This window comes from Protopterus annectens, chromosome 2.part2 (genome assembly GCF_019279795.1).
Source record: "Protopterus annectens isolate FY-2018-M chromosome 2.part2, PAN1.0, whole genome shotgun sequence".
Classification (NCBI taxonomy): Eukaryota; Metazoa; Chordata; order Ceratodontiformes; family Protopteridae; genus Protopterus; species Protopterus annectens.
The window spans coordinates 321701454-321724308 of NC_056730.1; the positions used below are offsets into that span (position 1 = coordinate 321701454).

At 41.1% G+C, this 22855-nt stretch overlaps 1 protein-coding gene across 1 annotated transcript in view; it reads left to right on the forward strand.

The window, feature by feature from the left end:
• The window catches only part of PAM (peptidylglycine alpha-amidating monooxygenase), a 2584515-nt gene that overhangs the window by 2153864 nt on the left and 407796 nt on the right, over nt 1-22855 (forward strand). The window lies entirely within an intron of this gene.

Here is a 22855-nt window from a genome sequence, read left to right on the forward strand (position 1 = left end):
TTGGCTGGAGAAAAAGCACAATAATTCAAGGAATTACTCAGGGCTCTAGCACCTCAAGGAGAAGGCGAAATAGGTGGAGTTGAAGAGGAATGGCAACGACTAAGAACAGCATGTGTGAGGACTACAGAATAGATATGGGGCTGAGCCAGGTATGGAAATGAGATGCATAGGAAAGCTGGTGGTGGAATACAAAAGTCCAGGAAGTCATCAAAAAATAAGGAGTGCAGGAAAAAAGTGGGAGATAGTAAAGACTGACCAGGCTAGAAAGCAATACTGATTAAAGAGGATAAGAAGAGAGTTGCAATAACAAAGAACAAGCAAGCCATAAGAGGCACTCTGCTAACTTCTGGAAAGTAGAAGGTACAGAGAAACTATATCTGGTTACAAGACAAAGACAGAAATGTAAAGATGATAATCAACCACCCTTCATAAGGGATGCCAGCAGCAGCCAGTCCTCAGGACATCAAAGGCTGATGGAAGGAGTACTTCCCACAGGTTCTGAATGAAGAAAGCCCCACAAAAGTTCTACTGCCTCAGAGACACAGCCTACAATGAGAGAAGCAGAAGAGCCCACTATAGAAGAAATAAGAAAATGAAGTCAGGGAAAGCAGCAGGCTCAGATGAGGTCACAGCAGATTTGATAAAGATGTTGAATGAGATAGTGGAAAATGGCTCCTGAAGTTACACATAGCAGTATGAAAAGAAAGGCGTATCCCAGATGGTTGGAGAAGAAGCATACTGATGCCAGTGTTCAAGAACAAAGGAAACATTCACAGCTGTGGGTAGTACAGTAGTATCAAACTCCTGTCACACTGCATGAAAATTCTGGAGAGAGTGATTGATAAACAAATACATAGAGTAGTAGAAAGTAAGATGGGAGATGAGCATTTCAGACTTGAATCAGAATGCTGTACAATTGACTCAATGTTTGAAATGAGAGAGATAGTTAAGAGTCCAACTGGGCATTCCTAGACTTAGAGAAAGCATATGAAATGTCCCAAGAACACTGATTTGGACAGTCCTGTGATGGTTTACAGTCAAAGAAATATTGGCAGAATTAGTGCAAGCTGCGTGCAAGGACCCAATGACTCAAGTACACACAGTGTTAGGCCTCACAGAGGGTTTGCAAGTGGGAGTTGGTGTACAACAGGATTCAGCTCTGAGCCCACTGGTGTTCATACTGGTAATTATCTACTTCAGCAAATGAATCAGACGAGATGGATCAACAAAGTTGCTGTATGCAGATAATGTGGCATTTCAGGCAGACTCTGAACAAGAACTTCAGCAAAGGATAGAGGGAATGGAATGCAAAACTGATATGAAACTAAGTACAGATAAGACAGTGATAATAGCAGCAAGTGGGGGAAATCAGACAAAGCTGAGAACTGAGATAGACGGGAAAACAGTGAAACAGTTTAACAGCCTCAGGTATGTGGGAGGAGCTGTTGAGGAGAAGGGAAGTCTGAATGAGGAGGTCAGAGCTAAAATCTAGAGGTGCTGTAGCCAAAAGCCAAACTGGCAGAGAGTGTCAGGTATAATGCATGACACAGAAGAATGCCAAAGAAGCTGAAGACTTAGATGTACAAAACAGTGGTGCAACCACTACTATTATGTGGTTTAGAAGCCTGGGCAGTAAAGTCAGAGCAGTTGAGGAAGCTAGAGACGATGGAGATGAAGTGCCTGAGATGGGTGGTAGGATGCGCACAGTGTGAAACAGATGAAGAAATGAGGACATAAGATCAGAAGCCAAAGTAGCTCCAATTGCAAGGGTCAAAGACAGCAGATGTGGGTGGTTTGAGCACATGTGCACAAAACCAGACAATATGTTAAAGATGATATGGGACAGACAAGAGAAAACGAGGGCATCCGGCAAAGAGATGGATGGATTGTTTAAGAGAAGACCTGCGACAATCAGGGCATAAGTGTTGAAGAAGGTAGGAGAGCGGCTTTGAATAGAGAGGGATGGCAACAACTGGCACAACCCCAACCCATGTAGAAAATGGGAAAAAGGAGATTGTTGACGATGATGATGATTAACCATTATGTTTCTGCAGTAGTTCAGATGGTCTTCTGTCTGAATAATTTAATTTCTAAAGGCATCTCGACTAGATCCAAAGAAGACTTAATTTCCCTTTACTTGTAGCTCATGTAATCCATTACTGAACGTAATGCCTGTTTTGCCATGTATTTGACTAAGCATATCATTCAACTTGAGAGGTCTCAGAAGTTCTTAACTAAAAAGATCAGTGGTCTGAAAAATTATATATTGGGACAGATTGACAGCATTCTGTCTGTTCTATTGTTTTTATAGATTCCACCTTTCAAGCCATGAAAGATCCAGTCTACTTTGACTTTCTGCTCCTTCGGAGAACAAATGGTTCTTCAAGTACACCATTAAAGCAACTAGCCCTTTATCAACATGTAAATAAGACTTGTTGGCATGATAGAATCACATCTCAGTGTATTCCCCCACCTCTGGAACAAAGTTCTGCTATGTGTCAGGCAGAGTAGCTTCATTGCCACCTTCAAGGTAAATCTAGGTAATTAGATAGGCAGTCTCGGAGTCTCCCCCAATCTGTCTGGGTTGCCCTATATGAGACTGGAGGGAACTTTTGACTATGTGTTATTAGCTAGACTTGTAATGGTCTGCAGACTGATTGCCTAGTACTCACCCATGAACCTGTAGATCTATGCATGGACCTACCTACAAACAAGCTTGGACAGAATTACACTGTTTTAAGTAATAGAACCTGACCAACAGCATGTTGCCTTTTGTTGACAAAAGAATTTTGAACTGAGAGGGCAATGCACATAGTATGATATAGTCTGGTGTAGCCAGGGTGAGAGTTTCAGAGTATAGGTCTTCTAATGGAGAAGGCATTGGCAGTGTGTATTGTGTGTATTAGAGAGTGGTGAGAATAGAGATAGGAAGAGGATCAATGGATCAGCACCTGTGTGCTTTGTCTGAAATCAGGTGCCACAGGGTGCTGCAGTAGTCAAAATTTGTTAATTTTAGAATCATTTACAAAGGAAAATATTAAAAACACTTCATACATCAGCTCTCACAGATACAATAAAAACTTGTTTATTTAGTGCTTTCGTGGTTCCAGTGGAAGACTTCTTTGAAATGATGTTTCATTTTCCTTTATACACGAGTGTCAAGCAGCAAAGCAGTGCTGCTTGTTGTTCCCAGAGTTGCTTTAAGATCTAGGTGTTCCACGAATGAGCAAAATGGAGCCAACTGCATAGTAATACATTTAGCTGTCAGAGACGGTGAATCTCAAGTTGCCCATATGACCTTGTCATCATTTTAAAGACACATATTTCTAATGCAAGAGAGATGTTTCAGAAATTAACATAAAATGAGAAAAGCAAAAGCTCCAAACACAGAGCCTTGGGAACTATAGTTTTTATTAAATGAGGTGGAGGTCGGTACTCCATGATAGCATATCTGCAGGGTAGGGGAGTAACTCCATAAATTAATAGCTCTTTAACCAAGAGTGTGTGCTCCACTGAATCAAAGACCTTAGCTCAATGAAGACTGCTCTTATTAGTTGCCTTTCTTCAGTGTCAAAATGCAGACCATCTTGTTGTGTCTTTCGGTTTTTCCCGGTTAGGGGTCGCCACAGCTGAACTCCGGTCCGCTAATGATTGGCAGTAGATTTTTTACATGCCGAGTTGCCAGCTCTGATGCACAACCTTCAACGAAGGTATGCCCATTCACGCATGTCTCCACACAGAAGACGCTTTAGCTGAGAATCGAACAGGACAACGTCTTACTGTGAGGCGACAACGCTACTGCAGCACCACCACTGCACCGTCTGTCAAAGCAAAAACAGTCCTTTCTTAAAGCCATGTTTTTGGCAGTAACTTTATGTGTGAACCTTTCATTGCACAGCTGATGTTTTCTCCAAAATCTTGTCCAGAAGTGGAAGGAGAGGACATGTTCTGTAGGAACCTACTTGGTCAGGTGAATCAGAGATGTGTTTTGGAACAGGAATGATTTTAAATGTTTTCCACAGCTCAAGGTTATGGTATAAAAGAGGAGTTAATAAAATGTTCTTATGGAAAGGCAATAAAAGTATCTCATTCCATCAGAAACTTTGGGTGTAAGGTTTCCATCAGAAACTTGGGGTGTAAGATCACCAGATCTAGTGCATCTTTAGCCTAGAATGTCACATGGTTATTAGTTTACAATGGACAATGTACTTGGAAACTAGTGGTGAAAATAAAGATGCTTTCTGCACTAAGCTCAGCAATACTTGAGAGAAGATGAATGCTGATACAGAAATGAATTTCAAAATTTTGAGTAAATATTTCTTCAAAGTGTTGTAATGTAGCAGCTAAAAAGTCATTGACTTTGGTAGTGCAATTCTATGCATGCTTGGACCTTCTAGTCAGACTGTTTATGTTTCAGAAAAAAAAACTTTGTTTCCGTACATGAGCCTTATTTCAGAAATTTTGCTTTTGCAGTTTCTGCAAATTCTTTACATTGATTTTGAATAAGACAGTACTGGGCGAGTCATTTTTGTCAGAAAAGTACTTGCTTACTTCAGCTATGTTAAAAGTGACAACAAAGTACCCACAAACTACCACATAGGTGGTAGTCCCCTAAATACAGAAAATGTAATAAGGGATCTGGGGACCCAAGTAGATAGTAATCTCTCCTTTGTTAATCATATTGCCAAGGTGGTTAGAAAATCCTTCTATGTGGCCCACCTAATCACAAAAGGGTTTGCATCTAGAACAAAAGAGGTTATTGTGCCTCTCTACTCATCACTCATTAGACCCATCATAGAATACAATGCCCCATTTGGGATGTACCTTACAAGACACCTGCAACAACTGAAAAGACCACAAAAGTACCTCACCAAGAGGATTGCTGGCCTCAAACAGATGCCCTATGCAGCCCGACTCAAACTCCAGCTGTACTCTGTTGCATACCGCTTACTCAGAGGTGATCTCTGCCTGACATACAAGGCCATCTCCAACCCAGAATTGATGGACATCCTCCACCTAAAAAAAAAAAAAAAATCCCAGAGAGCCACACGCTGTAGATATATAAACTTCACCACAACGATAAATAGGACATGCTGGAGGGATAGATTCCTGTCCCAGAGACTCCCCGTACTTTGGAACAGGATTCCAATATATATCCGGCAGAGCCCCTCACTAACACTCTTCAAGAGAAACCTTGATGGGTGGATGGGAAACAGAACATTTATGCCGGGGATCACTGCAGTGGCTCTGCTGGACAGTGGCGCAGGGAACTAATGGCTCTGCTGGACAGGGGCACAGGGAACTAATCTAAGGGGGTGGCGAAAGCCAACACATTCTGGCTAGGCTTATAAATGCCCTTGGGCAGATAGCCTAGTACTTACCTATGAATCTATGACAGTAATTTGTTTAGTTTAACTGTTGATGCAAGGTGCATGTTTACCATTTACTCATTTCCCTTTTGAGAAACTAGTACCTTGATTGCAGAGGTAGCAAGATGCAGGGTTGTGTTGCAGTCCCTCTGGGATGTGGCACGTGACCTTGCAATTCAGTATCATGGTGGAATGAAGTTTGTGATTGCTTTGTTATTTGGCAGTGTAATCTAGCATGACTGTGCAGTGTCACTGAATATGGCAGATTCATTCACAGATGCTAAGTATCTGTCGAGATTGTAGTTACAGACCCAGTATAGGAAGGAATGCTAGCCAGATGTTGAGTTAGGCTTAGATGAGACCTCGACAAGTCGAGGAAAACCATGCTCATATAAGGTGGTACATGAGACTAAGGTAGACTTAGCTTCCCAGTGTATATTGAAGTCACTTATATAAAATCGTTTTTTGTTATGGAGATCCTTAATAATGAGTTCAAAAACTTAATTCACTATAGACCAAGATGATAAGAGTTAGCAAGTAAGTTAATGTGGTTCTAAGCTTTGAAGAATGAGCTATTTGACATTCACAGACCAACCAGTCTGCTTCTTAAGTCAGACAAGTTTGAAAAGGTAGTGATAAAGTAATGAGCAAGTGTAGGGCCTAATGTTTCTGACTAGTAATATCCCCTTCCTGCATTCTGGCTGTTGACTTTGGTAAAGATTGTACTCCCTTATATTATTTGCTCCATGATACCTGAAGATCATAAGCCAAGATTCTGTGATTTTTAGCTTTTTCTGGGTCACCATCCATCTGCATATAATCGGCATTAACAGAATAGGGGGCTTGCCTAAATTTATTCTCACATGAGGTGCTGTGGTCATCTCATTAAGAAGGACTCCTGTCTAGAGGTGCCAGCTGCTTTAAGACTTTAGTAGATGTCAGTCTGTTCTGCTGCTAGGAAGGATTGTTATCCACACAGACAACAGTACAGTAGCCTTCTGCTTGAACAGACATGGATTTTTTGATTTCTTTGCTAATAAACTCTGAAAGTCCATAATACAGATTGATCTGTCTATAACAGACCAGCATATTCAGTCAATCCATCCATCCATCTATCCACAACCCCTTTTTCCCATTTTTGCACATGAGGTCGGGGTGTCACTTCATCAGTGACAATCATCTAGAGCTAATATTTGCACTGTCAGGTGGCTAGCCCTGCCATGGTAGCAATTCTACATCACACACTCACATGCATTCTCGCACCTGTGACCAGTTAAGAGCATCCAGTCCATCTAATGCATGTATTTGGAATATGGAAGCATATTCAAGGGTATCAAATATTTGTATGTTTCCTGTACAGGATCAGGCTAGGTTTCTGGGAATGGAAGATACAGGAGCAGATTTCGCAGAGTATTTTCAGCGTATGTGGTGTTCCCAGACTGTAACTGCTCACCGCAGTAAACATTTGCTCATGATAAAATGGTAGTTGATAATGCAATGCTTAACACTGTAGCTTTCAACACACCAGTCTCTGTTGATGATACCTTAAAACTCAGTCCATAAGTTTTGATGCTCATGTGAAACATGCTGCCAACAAAACAAACCTGAAAGTTGACATACACATGGAAACTTACCACCCAAATAAATGAAGAACTTCTCTACCATGCCTTCAGTTTGAAATCTGCTTGCACAAGAACTAAAATGGCAAAGTCATTTCTCCCTCCAGTCCTATTTTACTTAGGCCAGCTGTTCATCAGCCTTTTTTTTCATTTTCTGTCTAAACTTAGCCTTCCTAGAGTAAAATAGTTTGATATGTTTGCAGTGCAACTCAGCATCGTCTTCATTGTATAGCTGTTGGAGCTGTAAGCTTGTAAGAACTTTCTGTTCACTATCCCAAGGTTCATCTGAACTTTGTACATAATGTATCCTCTCTGAGGAATGTCTTTTATTCTCTCTCTCTCTCTCTTTAGTATTCTTATTTTGTACCAGCTTTCTAAAAAACGTAAACTTTCTAATGTTGCTGTGTTGCAGGTGATGCTGTCCTAAAAACATAACTCATTGTATTCAATTGAAGTTACTGAACTGTAGAATAAACTTACTCCAGACATTGTTCATTTAAGGTTCAATGTGCACTAAATCTGCAACTGTGGGATTACCTGAATCCTTTTGTATTGATTATAGATAATATTCTGCGTCCATTCTTTTCTGCCCTTCTAATTTTTTAAATCTTATCATCCAGTTGTATTTCACTGGGTTTTATTCCTCTGTAATTATATGTTTATATCCTATAAGTAGTTTGCTGGTCTTTCCTTCACTGTGACTAATCACCCCTTCTTACTGCAATGGCCTGTTCCCCTGTACTGTTACTTTGACTCCATCATATATATTACTTTATCTTCTTCTTGAGAGACAATATAATGAGAAATTACGAATTCATGTACTCTGTATATATTTTTTTGTACATTGTACTCAGGTCTCATCTTCTTGTTTCTCATCATTGCATTGTATAACCTGCTGGCATTCCTGATAGTTTTAACACATTTATCACTTCTTTCTCTGTCATTTTACTCTTGCTGTTTGTTGTAAAGTTTTCCTTGTTTTCAACATTTGTTTTTATGCTGGATTATTATCTATACAACCATATATTAATTGTATCATTTGTTTACATCTGATGTATTAATTTTTGGGGCACTTCTCTCCCAGTACTTCGAAGAAAATGGTCTGGTTCATATACATACATATCTAAAGTAAAAATCCTTATTAAATCACTTTTATTGGGCAACTTCCCTGCCCCAGAAGAATTAAAAGAGTTCCCAGCTTTTGAAACTAGCACTGATCCTTGAGTGTTTCAGCCAGTTATTCTGAAGTAGAACTCGCTAATGCACAAGGACATTCTGGCTTATTTAAACCTGAAATCCTTTGGGATTTCACACTAGTCACCTGAACATCTTCATTTGCTATGTAGACCATTGTCTGAACAGTATCCTAAGTTAATTTAGCAACACATCAGTAAACTTTGAAAGTAGTGCACTCTTAAATGGAGACAAAATTTGCTTTTGGGGCTGGCAGCAGAAAGCTGAAAATTGTTCTCCTTTAAAATGTTTTGTTGTCGTACTGTTTTCTTCCTCTAGGGTGACGTTTTCATGAACTTCATCATTACAGTTGATATGTCTCCAGTGTCTGCAGTGCTGTCTTCAAGCAGGAGAAGGGGAAGTTAGTGGCCCATCTACACATAGTTTGATTACTTTTAAGCTGCATGGTTTACTTTAATTTCCTTATTACGGCCTTGGATCAGGCTGAGACTGGAATATTATATTGAACTAGTTATATTGAGCATTCCCATTTCTCAGTCCCTCTAAGTTCCATGCCTAATTATGGATACATGGTACACAATAACATTTTGAAAAGACTGATGTGTGATTTGCTGGCACCATCTTTGTATGGCATGCATATCACTGAAATGGTGGTTTCATGTGTGGTTTCCAGACAACTTTATGGCATACACATCAATGAAGGGATGGTATTTTGTTTGCAAACTTTGCCCTATAAGCCCCAGATTAAAGTTGTGCCATTATGAAAGGGTATACATCTCAGCCTCTTAGAGCAAAAACTCCTGACAGAGCCATAGTAATGGGGGAGCAAAGGCCCAAAATAGGGACAATTTTTAAATATGCTCTTCAACTTGGAAAGTTGATAGAATAACAAATGTTCCATTAGCATGAATTTTCTGAAGGTTATGAAGTCTGAAGCTCAAATGCCTATTATTATTTTCTGACTTCATCTTCAATAATTGCCAATCATTTGCCAGAAACCAAACATTTATGATGGACAGACCAAATATATTAGGCAATAACCTGAACATTCTGCAAACATCTGGACATTTGAGAGGTAGAAAGGGAACTACAACTGTATTCTGCATTTTTTTTATTCATTTACTTGTGTTGACTTTGCAAGCCACATGTTGACTGAACTAAACATATTAATTATTCCACTCATAGCCTAAACGTTGCATTGTTTATGACTATTGTTAGTTTAAAGGATATCAGAGTTACAGGTTGTTTTTGAAGAGCACACTCTTGTTTTCTACAAAAATAAGGCCACTTTAAATACCAACTCAGAATTTGTATTTAAGGTCTTGTTTACATATCGTGAATGTGGCCTTCCATTTGTCAATCTAATTACCTTAGTACTTCAATCCAGGAACTCTGATCTTGGTACCTTTAGCTACTCTGAAGACTAAAAGCCGTGTCCCACTATTCAGTGTCATACAGACTCCTGAGGAGTGGTCTGTACTTCCCTGCTAGGAATGACCCAGTACTTTTTGAACTCCCTCAGGAAATTAGAACAACTATGAAAGCAAACACCTGCTCTAGAGAACTAAACCAGTACTACAAAATCAACAGCAGATGGCATAACAGATACCTAACCCAGTATATCTCTGTTTCTGAAATAGACAGCCCTTACCTGTCAAGCAGAGGACTTCCCTAGCAACTTTTAAAATCTAGTCTGGATGACTGGATGGGTGATCTCATTTTCATCAGGGATATATCGAGAAGGTCTGCTAAGCTCTCACCATTGTTGAGTGTTGTGGCTGAGCTTCTCAATGGTCTTCTTGGCTGTAAGTGTAGTAAGAATCTATGAACTCAACAGGCTGCATATAAATTGGGCACTTAAATCCTGAGTCAGTAGGACCACTTTCCACACCAAACTGTCACTGTCAGCATTTCTGATGTACTGCATTAAGAACTGTCATAGGCACTCAAACTTTCTCACGCAAATTCATAGTGCTACAGAAATGCCACTGTTTGCTGCTTGCTTTGAAGGTGTCTCACTACTAGACAGCTTTTCTACCACAGCTTTTTTTTTTGGAAATGCATACCCTCACCAGGCACTGCATTTGGACATAGCCTCTAGATCATTCCTTCCTTATACCATAGTGTCCACTGCTTTGGACGACTTCTTCAAGTGCTTACTTGTGGAGTTTTTGAAGCGGATAGTTATTTAGGAACCTCTCTAGCGACAGATCTTCAAAAAAAATGAAATGCTGATCCTCTACCTCACAAGTAAAAGACTTTTTTTTTTCTTTTTAAAAGATCTTAAGAGGTCACATACTTCTTAGTGATCTAGTTCATCTCTTTGGAACCTCCTTAGCAGGACACCTTTTTGGGCTGGAACTGGAAAGAACTGAAGAGGAGCTGGTCCTATCTACCTTTTCTGAACATACATGTGTAGGTGATGACAGGCCAGAACCAGGTTGAAGTAGTGGAATGGATTTGGGGATTGGCGGAGTTCACTTCATTGAAACTACTGAAAAAAGTTTTTTTTTTTTTTTGAGCAAGTGAGAGTGAAAGTTCTACAGAGTTGATTTTTGTTAAATCGGTCTTGTAGATCTGGATTTATGGTTAAGTACTTAGATAATTAACAAATGGGCTGTGATTTTCAATTCTGTAATTTATGTTGACTGCTGTTTCTGAATAATATTGAAAGGCATGCTTCTATGAAGTAATTTAAACTTTAAATTAAAATGTTTTCACTCCTTGAGCAGAAAGAATTAAAAATATCAGCATACATTTATGTTCTGGCACATTTCACTGTCAGGCTGGACAAAAGTGTTATGTTACTCTTTAGTCAATGCTTTGAATGTGTAGACAGCTATATAGTATGGTAGTTCTGCATCAGATGACCATACTGTCCTAGAGGTAGAGCTTTGCTTATTTCTGTTCTATAGAATACTCTTGTCAGTATAAATGTTTATCCGCCATACAAATGGTTGCACGTCCTATGTTCCTGTGCTGTTAGCACAGTTACCCAAGCTGCTCAGGCCCCAGGAAGAGAAAAACAGTCAGTTAGCCTCTAAGCAATTTTTCTGCTGACCAGTCCCTAGTCTACAGTATCTGCTTTTGAGCTACTCATTTTTCTGTTTTTATAAGTAACAAGACTGTGCATGCATTTGCAGTACACTTGGTAAATCACCATCTTGCTTAAGCTATGGAAATACTGTTTTCATAGAGAAAGTTCAGAGACTTCTAGCTTTTAGTCTGCCTAATCAGAGCTGCATTCCAAGATTTCCTAAATCCATGTACTCTTTGAGTTATAACTAAGTTTTCTTCGATACAGTTTCATTCATCTGGTGATTGCTATACAAAACATTCTACCACCAGAAGGCTGCACCATAGAATGTCTTTCTTTAACAGCTGGGTGCGCACTGCCCCTGATCAGATGCTATCATATCGATAAAGGCATGCTGCTTGTTAATAGGTTGAAGCGTACCTCTCTCCAAAGTGATTTTCTTATTCTTGTTTTGCACAAAACTTTAGATTACGTTTCTCCAGTATTTTGTTGCATTGTGAAATGTTTGCTTCCATTTTCTTATGTCTTTTTAGAGTTGTTCAAATCTCTTTTCACTCCTGTAAATGTTTTTCTGAACAAAACAATTACCTACCAGGATTAGTAGAGTATTTATTTTTTTGCTTTTGTTTGTTTTATTTTGTTTGGGCCCAGACCATGAAATCAGAATTTGTGGTCTACAACTCCATTAGGGAGATAACCTTGTAGTAGAGGCAAAAGGTCATTGCAGACCAAAGACTGACAAAGGGCATAGATTCGTCAGATTTCTCTAAGGAACAAAAGAAGAGAAGGAAGACGTTTTGTTTAAGACTGTTGACAATGTCAAATCTTAGCTTCCTCACCTCTCAACTACCTTCTCAGTCCTTCCAGATTCTGTGCCTAATTCTGCGTACATTGCATAGAAGAACATTTCTGTCTTTGGAAAGGATAGCTGCCTTCACAAGAAAACATTGCATTGTTTTCATCATCATTACCACATATGATCTTTGATGTTATGCTAAGCAGTGTTGTTTATTGTAGCCTGTACTATGTCTTACACTTTAAAGTCACTCACTGTCCCTCCAGTTTCAGTGACACAAACATTCAGAAAACATAGCTGACATAGTCATGCCTCTCAATTGTCAGGACTTTTGCAGAATGTCCAGATTTTTCCCTCACGTTTTTGGTGTATTACTCATAGAATTTGTAGATTTGTGGCAAATAATGGAGTATTGAAGTCACTGAGCACTGACAGACATTTGAGTTTCAGAAGTAGTTGAGAAGCTGAGAATTCAAAACTTCAAATTTCTTCACAATATAACTTGCACCTAGACATTGCTGGATGACTCCTCATCCATTATTTGATAGAACACTGTCTCTCTCTCTCACAAGTCACAGCTAACGATTCTTCTAAATGATAGGATGCTTCTCAGAACACAGACAAGCCAAGAATCAACCTTGTTATGCTATGATTTGATTAATCTGGCTGTCTGTAATTAGAAGCTGATTGTGTGCATGTACCCTTCCAATTCTATTCAGAATAGATACATTTCTTAATTGATCGATCTAAACCTCAGACCCCTATGGGTGTAATGCATCACTCATGGATTCAGAAGGTAATCTGAATTTGACAGGTCTGCAAGAGTTTTATAGATGTAAACAGATGCCTACAAATAGCCATTAAGAGTATGTTTTTCAGCCAGATGGAACTTTGTTCTATGGCCGGCATTTGCAAACTGGTCTTCTTTTCTTGCGAAGAAAACTGCCTTTCATGACCTGATCTGAAAAGTATCAGTTGAGGGGAAAAGAAATGTTCAAATGAATGTCATTGTCTTCCTGAATATCTTCTACATTGAAATCACTTATCAACATTCCTGTTTAAAGTAGGAGGTGTGTCTTTATTCTGATGCAAATTAGCATACCTGCTTTTAAACCCATGGCCATAAATGAGTTGATGGAAAATGTTTTTTTTAACCATTACTTTGACAATAAAGGATGTCAGATCTGCAGTGTTCTTTGTACATAGAACATTCTTTATTCCTGTTAAGCTAAGACATTCTAATGTACTTTATTTATATTTTGTAGAAGATTTCCAGTGCAGTAGTGGCTTTCTTGAATAGCTGAGAATGTGCAGAATAGTAGTATACATTTTTTAGAACTTCTAACCCAGGACCATTCAAATATATTTTGTCTCCTGTGCCAAAACAGATTTTAACCCTTTTGCCCAAGGAAGGGATGGTTTGGCTGTAGCTAAGCAATTGGTTACTCCAGACTCTTATTTAATCATGTATTTTTTATATGAAAGCAGGCAATCCTATCCTGACCAACTGACACCACACTTGATTAGAGAATATTTATTTTGGCTACTTTTTTTGAAGATGTTTTGTTGCAAGGCACCATCCCATTACCTGATCCAGAGTTTATAATTTCATTAGGCACTGTAGCATATCTGTGTCACGAGTTAGCTTTTGTAGAGCAGTTTGAGTCCCTTTCTCCTTCCACTCAGCAGTTGAGATCATTGGACTTTTTCATAAGGTTAAGGTATGTTGAATGAGACTGCTTCAGAGAAAATTTTTGCGTAGATAACTTCTGTAACACTAGATCTTGCAGTTCATTTTACTTAGCAGTTTTATAATCAACTCTGTATGTCCAGGATGATTGATCTGTGTCTGCTGAAGTCCTGTGTCAAACCCAACACCTTAGGTACCAGTGTAGGCCTATTTTTATCAGTCATTTTCATGTGTGTGCATCAATCCACTATCTCTTATTGGTTAATTTTTTTCTCCTCTCTTTTTTCATCATAAAGTAGCAGGAGAGGCAGGGGAGAGCCGTGGATTTGAGCCTGTCAGAGTAGGATTTAGAAGATTTTTCATATGCAGTACTCCTATGCTGGATCTGATGTGAGCGCATTTTCCCACTTACTGTGATAACCAGTAGAGTACACAAATTCAACCTAGCTTCAGTAGCCTGTCCATCCTCGACAGAGGATCCTGAGTCTGATGGTGAGTACTGCCAAGGCATAAGTGGTTGTACGACTCAATTTGCTTGTAATTTCTATTGTCCTGTGCATGTTCCTTGGCAGGCTTATTATCTCAGGTTGCATTAAGTACATTAACTGGCCTTACCTCAGGAGGAGCTCTTACTTTGAAACTCTGCCAGTACCCACACCCTGTGATAAGTAACATCAGCCACTCACTATCATCCCTCCCTGCCTTGCTTCCGAAGCAGCATGCTGCTAACTGAAACACAATAATCAGGGCTTTAGCCCTATAAGTCACAGAGATGGTAATGTAGATCTAGTTTCTCCTTAATTTCCTTTTCTTTGTTTTGCCTGAGTCTCATACTTGTATCCTTGTTGTTGTTGTGGGAAAGAACCGAACAGGAGGGATCACCTTTTTTATCTATATTTATTTGTGGATCAGAAATGACCAACTGCTGACTGATACAACGTATGTTAATAGATTCATGAACACGTAGAAATTTACAGACAACATGTGCATACACACACATACACACACATGCAGAAAATGGTGGTTGGAATGCATTGCTGAGGGATATGTTAGTACCTGTTTTGCTGCCATTCTGATGGTCTCCTGCTGAGCAATGCTTGAAGGAAGGTATAATTACATAGTGCCACCCAGTGGTGGTAAATTTTACAAAATTGTTTCTGCAATAAGATACTAAGATGTAACTTCCTCTTGCAGTTTTACAGAACTTCACACTTTTTGTGAATTGGAGCAGTACAGCTAACAGCCCACAGATCTGATGTCAGAAGGAAGGGTGATGTACAAACTCCAACTATGAGATTGTTTGGTTGGGAATGTTTAATGGAAGATAGTTTTAGTTTGTAGTTTGTGAGCATTATGTTAATTAAACTATGGTTGGAAGTGAGTAAACTGTATTACTGTTTGATCAGTTCCTACAACCTGCATCTTTATTATTTGAATTACACTGTAACTGGTTTGTGTCTGAAGAAGGTCTGTGTGGTCTAGTTAAATATTGTATTTTATTTTAGAGATAAATTAATTTGATAAAATATCTGTAGATGTTCTTCGTGTTTCACTGTTGCAGTCATCACATTTGGGTTATCCCTGCCAGGGTAGCCCTTGGCCAGCCCGAATACCAGAGGCTTAGTATTTCTGCGTCAGTTGCTAACACTTCAGGACTGACGTCAGGTCATCAGTAGTATAAAGTAAGGCAGCCAACACCATTACATCAGTCTTTCTTGCCATGGAGCCTGAAGCAGAAGCAGTTTGCACGAGTGCCGGTTGGCCTCTACCTGAGTTTCATCTACCGATTTGAAGCTGAAGTCTTCTAAAGCTAAGTACCCCATTGAGGATCCTTTTTTTCTTGCACTAACCGATGTCAGAAAAAGTTAACAATTGTCTTGTCTGTGGAAAGCAAATACCACACCGAGACTTTCATTCTTACTGCATCACTTGTTTAGGCCCAGACCACAACATCCCCCGCTCTCGCTTCTGTGCTTTGTTCAATACCTGAACTATCCATCGTCGGGCCCTTATTGTAGCTAGATATTTATGCCTCGAGTCCTTCAAACTCTGATGTGGCTTCAATAAGCCATCCGACAGCAGATCTTCCAAAAAAATGTAAAGATAAAGACAGAGACAGACTGCACAGGTCCAAACCTACCGACGACGCTTCCATTAAGCTAGTCGGCAGTTCTCCTGTCCAAAGTGAGGTGCTTTTGCAGCCCCTGATGCCTGCTTCTGTGGATATGCAGGCTGTTACCAAGACCCTTTCAGAGTCCGGTATGTTACAAAACTCTTCTTCGACTAAGGATCCTGCGGTCGTCTCTATCTTGGATGGGTCCAGAGCCGCTGAGCAGGTACCGGCTACCAAGGAAGTCATTCGCACTACCAATTCTCAACTCAAACCGACGTCTGGTGTTTCTTAGGCCCAGGGTATGAACCACACCTAAGAAACCGATGACCCAATCTCAGACACCTGCTTCCTTGCCTCAGTGTCAAATGCTTAAAATGGCAGAAGACCTTATCATGCTGATAAGGGGAATCCAAGCTACCCCCTCCAAAAGGAAAAGAGATCTGTCCCCTGTAGTTTTGTCTGAACAAGAGTCAGATGACTCTGATGCATCTGAATATGAAGACATGCAACCCCTCTCTGCTTATGAGGATTCTGATGCAGAGGATTCCATTCCATCAACCTGTCCGCCTGAAGACTTTTCCTTTGGGGAAACTCTTCATACCTTAAGAGACCATTTCCAATGGGAGAGTCAGGACTACCCTCAGTCTAAACAGACTCAGGGAACTCTTAGATCTTCCACAGCACAGACCCTTGGCCATCCCCCCAGTCCTGGATGTTGTGGAGGATGTTTTCTTGGAATCCAGCCTGATTCTTGACAACCTCCCTCCTGCAACCAGAAAACCATACAGGTACTATAGATTCCCTGACTCACGCACATTTGTTTTTAAAAATCCTAATGCTGACCCTGAGGTAATTTCTCAAGGGCCTAAAGGGATTAAAACAACCTCTGCTAAGAATCCCACCCCCTCAGATAGGGATTCCTGAGCACTAGACAGATGGGGTAAGAAAGTATACACCTCAGCTACTCTTGCTATCAGGGCACTAAATTTTCAGTTCCATATTCTAAAATTTCAGTAACATACCCTGGATCTCCTCAAACAAAAAATGTCTTCCTTTCCTGCTTGCAAGTCAAGTAACTAAACACACCTTGCACTGTGGTTTTGATGCCCTAGAAGCTTCTTGCAGGCAGCAGTCAACAGATCTGTCATTAGAAGGCATGCATGGCTTAAAGAACAGGCCTTGCCAGACCATGTCAAATCTAAACTGTTGGATGCCCCCTTGCACAAAGACAACTTATTTGGCACTAAGACAGAAGAGGTCTTAAAAAGGATGGAAGAAAAAGCATAATCTATGCAGACAGTTAAGGATTTCTTACAGGTTGAGCCGCCCAGGTTCAGCAAGCATTGTCCAACCAAGCACTGGTCCTTTCCTGCTCCCATTAAGCCAGTCCAGCCCAGACCCCGGGGAACCAGACCCCCCCCCCAGACACCAGCCACAGGGAATGCAGAGATCTAAGCAGTGGAATACCTCCACTTCAAAATCAGGGAGTTGTAAGCCACTCCCTTATGGTAAGAACTCACAATGACTCACCTCCCCACCCCCTCCCTCTGCCCAGCTTTACTTACCTCTAGGAGTAAAACTCTCCTTTCACGCAAGCACCTGGCCCACCATTACCAACAACCGCTGGGTTCTCAACAGTGTCCCAGGGATACAAATTTTCTTTCCACACCCTTCCTACCCCAAAAGGGTTCCCAGATCTTCCTCCAAACCAGTGGGCAGAGGCGCAAAAGCAAGTCCTTTCCCTGCTGTCTATGAGGGCAGTAGAGCACGTTCCTGCAGAACAGAGAGGCCAAGGTTTCTACTCCAGACTTTTTCTGGTACCCAGAAAAAAGTGCAACATCCTTGATCTAGCCATTCTAAACACCTTCCTGGTGATCCCAAAATTCAAAATTCTCACCCTCCAGCAGCTGCTACCCATGCTCTCCAAGGATGCTTGGCTAGCCACCCTAGATCTAAAAGAGGTCTACCTCCATATTTCTAACAGGGAATGATGCAGGAAATATCTACATTTCAGGGCAGGATCTCAGCACTTTCAGTTCTCTGCGCTTCCCTTTGGTTTATCTATTGCTCCCAGAGTTTTCACAAAATGTCTGGCTCTGGCCATTGCCTTTTGCAGACAAAGGAGTATCCAGATTTACCCATACTTAGACTACTGCGTAATTCAGGCAGACAGCCAGGAAAAGGTACTCAAGCACCTGGCCTTTGTAAAGTCCCTACTAACCTCCCTGGGGTACACAATCAGTGAAAAGAAATCCAAACAAGTGCCCACCCAAATGATTATATTCCTGGGAGCAAGCCTGGACACAGCATCCCAGATGTCATTCCTTACACCAGAAAAGCAAAATTTCGTGGCGGCCTACTTCTCTCAACTAGCTACCAGACCCCAGCTATTTGCAAGGAAGAATCCTGCAAGCTCTGGGATTCATGCCATCTTGCATACTACTCATCCCGTATGCCAGACTGCATATGAAGAAACTTCAGTAGTATCTAAAAAGCCTTTGGTGTCAACACTCTCAAGACCTATTGACTCTTATAGCTATAATTCCTTGCCACAGAAAAGTTTTTTTTTGGTGGGCAGCAGCATGCTCCCACAACAAAGGACTACATTTCTCACCCCCCCCCCCCCGCCACCCAGACCCTCACCAAATATGCATCAGGCTATGCCTGGCATGCACATCTGGATGGAAGGTGCATACAGGGCCAATGGAACCCACAGCAAATCCCTCTGCACATCAACCAAAAAGAGATGATGGCTGTCCATTATGCCTTGATAGCTTTCAAGCCCCTTCTCTCCCCAGGGACTCTCTTGATCAAAACAGACAACACCACTGTAATGTGTTATATCAACAAGCAGGGAGGGACTCAATCCTACCCTCTATACAGGCTGGCCATGACCCTTTGGCACACAGCCTCTGCCATGCAACACCACCTGTTAGCACAATTCCCACCAGGTTCTCTTAACTCTCTCGCAAACCAATGAAGCAGAAATCTTCTGGACCCACACGAGTGGCAGTTCAACAGAAAAACCTTCACCCTAATAACTCAGAAGTGGGGCACCCCGAAGATCGACCTCTTTGCCTCCCACACCAACCATCAGCTCAGCAAATTCTGCACCAGGGAGCATCACTGCATGGCTTGGAAAGTGGATGCCTTGTCCTTCCCTGGGTAAATCTATTGGTCTATGCCTTTCCTCCACTACCTCTCATCCCCAGGGTACTGCTCAAAATAAAGGAGGAAAAACCAAGGACAATTCTTATACTTTTAGACTGGCCTCACCAGCACTGGTACCTCCTGCTGCACAGCCTGTCCTCACTGCCACCATGGCGTCTTCCTCATATTCCAAACCTCCTGACCTAGAGGGAAGGAGAATTCATGCATCCCCAATTGCAGACATTCAGTTTGACAGCTTGGCTTATTCCCTACCCCCGATCAATCTGTCGACCTCAGTAAACAGGTTCTAGATGTTATACGTGATGCCAGATGCACTAGCACTAGAAAGTCTTATGCTGACAAATGGAAAAGTTCTGCACCTGGATTCAGGCTAAGGGAGACAATACGGCACAGCCCTCCCTCCTTCTCATCCTGGATTACTTAGCTGACCTACTACACAGTGGCCTCTCTTTTTCCTCTATTAAAATTCATGCCTCTGCTATTTCTGCTCATTTTCCCACTGAGCAGCCCCTTTTCTCACACACCTTGATCAAACAGTTCCTAAGAGGGGCTAGCCACTTGAGGCCACCCAGAAGAGCATCAACCCCAGCTTGGGACCTTAACTTTGTGCTGGAAAAGCTCACCCTGCCACCCTTCGAACAAGCTTCTTCTGCAGAGCTAAAATTTCTCTCCTGGAAGACAGCTTTCCTTCTGGCCATCACTTCAGCCAGAAGAGCCTCCGAGCTGCAAGCAGTCATGGCTGTGGAACCCTTTATCATCTTCCATGCTGACAGGGTATCCCTCAGGACTAACCCATCCTTCATGCCCAAAGTGGTGTCCAGTGTGGCTCTCAACCAATCCATTCATTTGCCCACCTTTTTTCCTAATCCCCAGAACAAGGGGGAAAGGATCCTGCACTCTCTAGATGTGCACAGACAACTCATATTCTATCTAGACAGGACTAAATCCTTCAGAAAGTCTGATCAGTTGCTGGTTAGCTTTGCTACAGGGCAGAAGGCAAAGCCATCTCCAAACAAACCATTTCCAAATGGATAGCACACTGCATCCATTTCTTCTACAAACAACACGGAAAGCTTCCCCCCAAGGGGGTCAGGACTCACTCCACTAGGGCAGCCTCCACCTCTGCAGCTTTCTTTAGAGGAGTCCCCACCAGGGACATCCTGGAGGCTGCCACCTGGACATCTGTTCACACTTTTACCAAACATTACCATCTGCCTCTCTTCTCCAAATCCAGGGCAGGGTTTGCCTCTGCAGTCTTGCAGGGCATCCTAGCCAGCCCCTAGTTTCCTTGACTGCACCCATTTCATCAGCTTTGGGAATCAACCCAAATGTGATGACTGCAACAGTGAAATATGAAGAACATAGTACAATTGTGTACTACCATAAATGTTGATGTTTGAGTGTATTTACTGTTGCAGTCCTGGTTTCCCTCCCTCCATCCCCCTTTTTTTCTTCTCTTTCCTGACAAGGGACATATTGGTATTTACTTTCTACTGGTGGGGTTCTTCTACCAGAACCTGGCTCCTATTTGGGGGCTCCTTACAGGTTAGGGCAAGAAAAACAGATTTAATGGGGTCGGCTGCCTTACTTTATAATACTGACAACCTGACATCAGTCCTGAAGCGACAGCAACTGACGCAGAAATACTAAGCCTCTGGTATTCGGGCCGGCCGAGGGCTACCCTGGCAGGGTAACCCAAATGTGATGACTGCAACAGTGAATACACTCAAACATCTACATTTATAGCAAGTGTACACAACTGTACTTTATTTATATACTGACTTCTGTTAATGTACCAGCAATATTAACATTAATGTTAATCTCCAACCATGACCTAGCTTCTGAGTAGAGGAAAGGTCAGCTTTCACAATCCTGATTTCATTGTGCTCAGGACTCTTTTATTGGATATTGTTCCCTCTGCTCTATTACTTGGGAGAGAATAATTTTGACTGCATGCTGTTTCTAATGTGTTTAAGTGACAAATGCGTTAGCACTGCTTTTAAGACCAGCATTTTAGTCATAGTCTGATTCTCTTTTTGAATTTTAATGGGTAAGGCCCTCCCAACTTCATGTCTCAACAGTGCATAATTAGCTAGATTTGCACTGTCGTCAGTAGTTTCAGCAGTGGTACTGATGCACACAGCAGTGCAATGCTGTGCCTGAGATAGCTTGGTCTGACAGGCCTCCACTTTTCAGAGATTTTAGTCTTCCTTGAATCAAATATCAGTATGCAGAGCTTTTGTTTTTTTTTTCTTGAACCACAATATGGATATTTTTTTTTTTGTTGCCTTTTGTCCTTCTGCGTGTGTGTTTTGAAGGTGTCATAGATTCACCTGCAGTATTCACAGTGTAGGTCAAGTACAGCTATCTAAGACAGTGATTTTGCAGATTGCATGCCTACATTTCTGGTTGGAATTTAGAAAGTTGTAATTTATTCTTTTACAGCCAAAACGCATGTGAACAGGTAAATCCCTCAACAAATACTGTGCCGAAACAGAAAGCAGTAGCATTAATAGGTCTGGAGCTGGGATGAATGAATAGTTGTCATCCAGGGATCTGGATGTATAAGCAGGTAAAAACAGTAGAAAAATACAGGTGTCTCTTTGTCTAGAGCTTCCTTCCCCAACTTTGGTTTGGTTGCTATGGTTGATTAAGTTGAAGTTAATCAGAAAGGTTAATGCATTTACCATGTCACACAGTGTCAGTGTATGTTGTCTGAATTTATGGTGATTAGATTTGATTCATGTACCAAAGATCCTATCCCTGAAATCAGAGTGCCTTCAAAATGACCGCCCTCAGTGTTTTCATGAAAGCATGTAATGCATGGCCTGTCTGATAGCTGTGCTTCCCTGGATTGAGATATCATGAAATCAAGTTGTTTTACATAGCAGAAATATATCAGGAATTCCAAAGAAAAATAGGTACTTTTCCGTTATCGGGGCAACACGTACTGAGTGGTTGGAATGTTACCACACTGTCGCATCTGAATATGTGATTTGTTTGATGATATAAATATGTTTAAAAGTGATGTACTTGTATTTTTAAGTGCTGTGGTTTATTAATGATGTGTGTGGCTTACTATGAAGTCGCACTTGTTTAAGCCAAGTACTGCAGATCATTGTGAGCTCCTTGCAAAGATACTGGAATGTGAACTGATATACAAGAAACACACAAACGGGAAAGTTAAACATATATGCAGATGCATTATCTGCATTTGACAAATAGTACAACTTGCTCTCCTGTGGCTTACTTGTACGACAAACGTTAACTTGTCCACATGACAAAAAAAAAAAAAACACACGGTACTAAGCACGGAAAGTAAATATTATATGCCTGCTTGCTATATTGTCAGATTGGGTGATTTGGCTACAGCTCTTTTATTTGACTGCTGTATTTTGCTGACTTCCAAGTGGGATCCAACATACAGCACATATTGCTTATGGATACCAAGGCGTAGTGATTTGTAAGTGTAGAACTTCAGGAAGTAAGACTTCTCGGTAAAAGGATGAAGTTTGTCAGGTGTCCCTTGTGGTTTCCTTGAGTTTCTAGTTAAGTTGGCTGTCAATAAAAGGAAGTGGTTGCAGGTAACGATCGGTTTATAAAAAAGTCTGACTTCCCACCTTGATTCATGAAACTCTTTATGTGCCCTGTATGTGCTGTTGCTGTATAAACCGCCTTCTATAATATGGAGGTTAACAGCCACGGATAAAGCTGTCACATGAAAATGTATTTCATTTCCTGACTGTATATACTGACTGCATATACTGATACTGTGCATGGCAGTAAATATATTGATAAAGTCTAGAAAACTCATAACCAAGCTGTATTAATCATTACGACTGTTATATAAACATCTGAATTGCGAT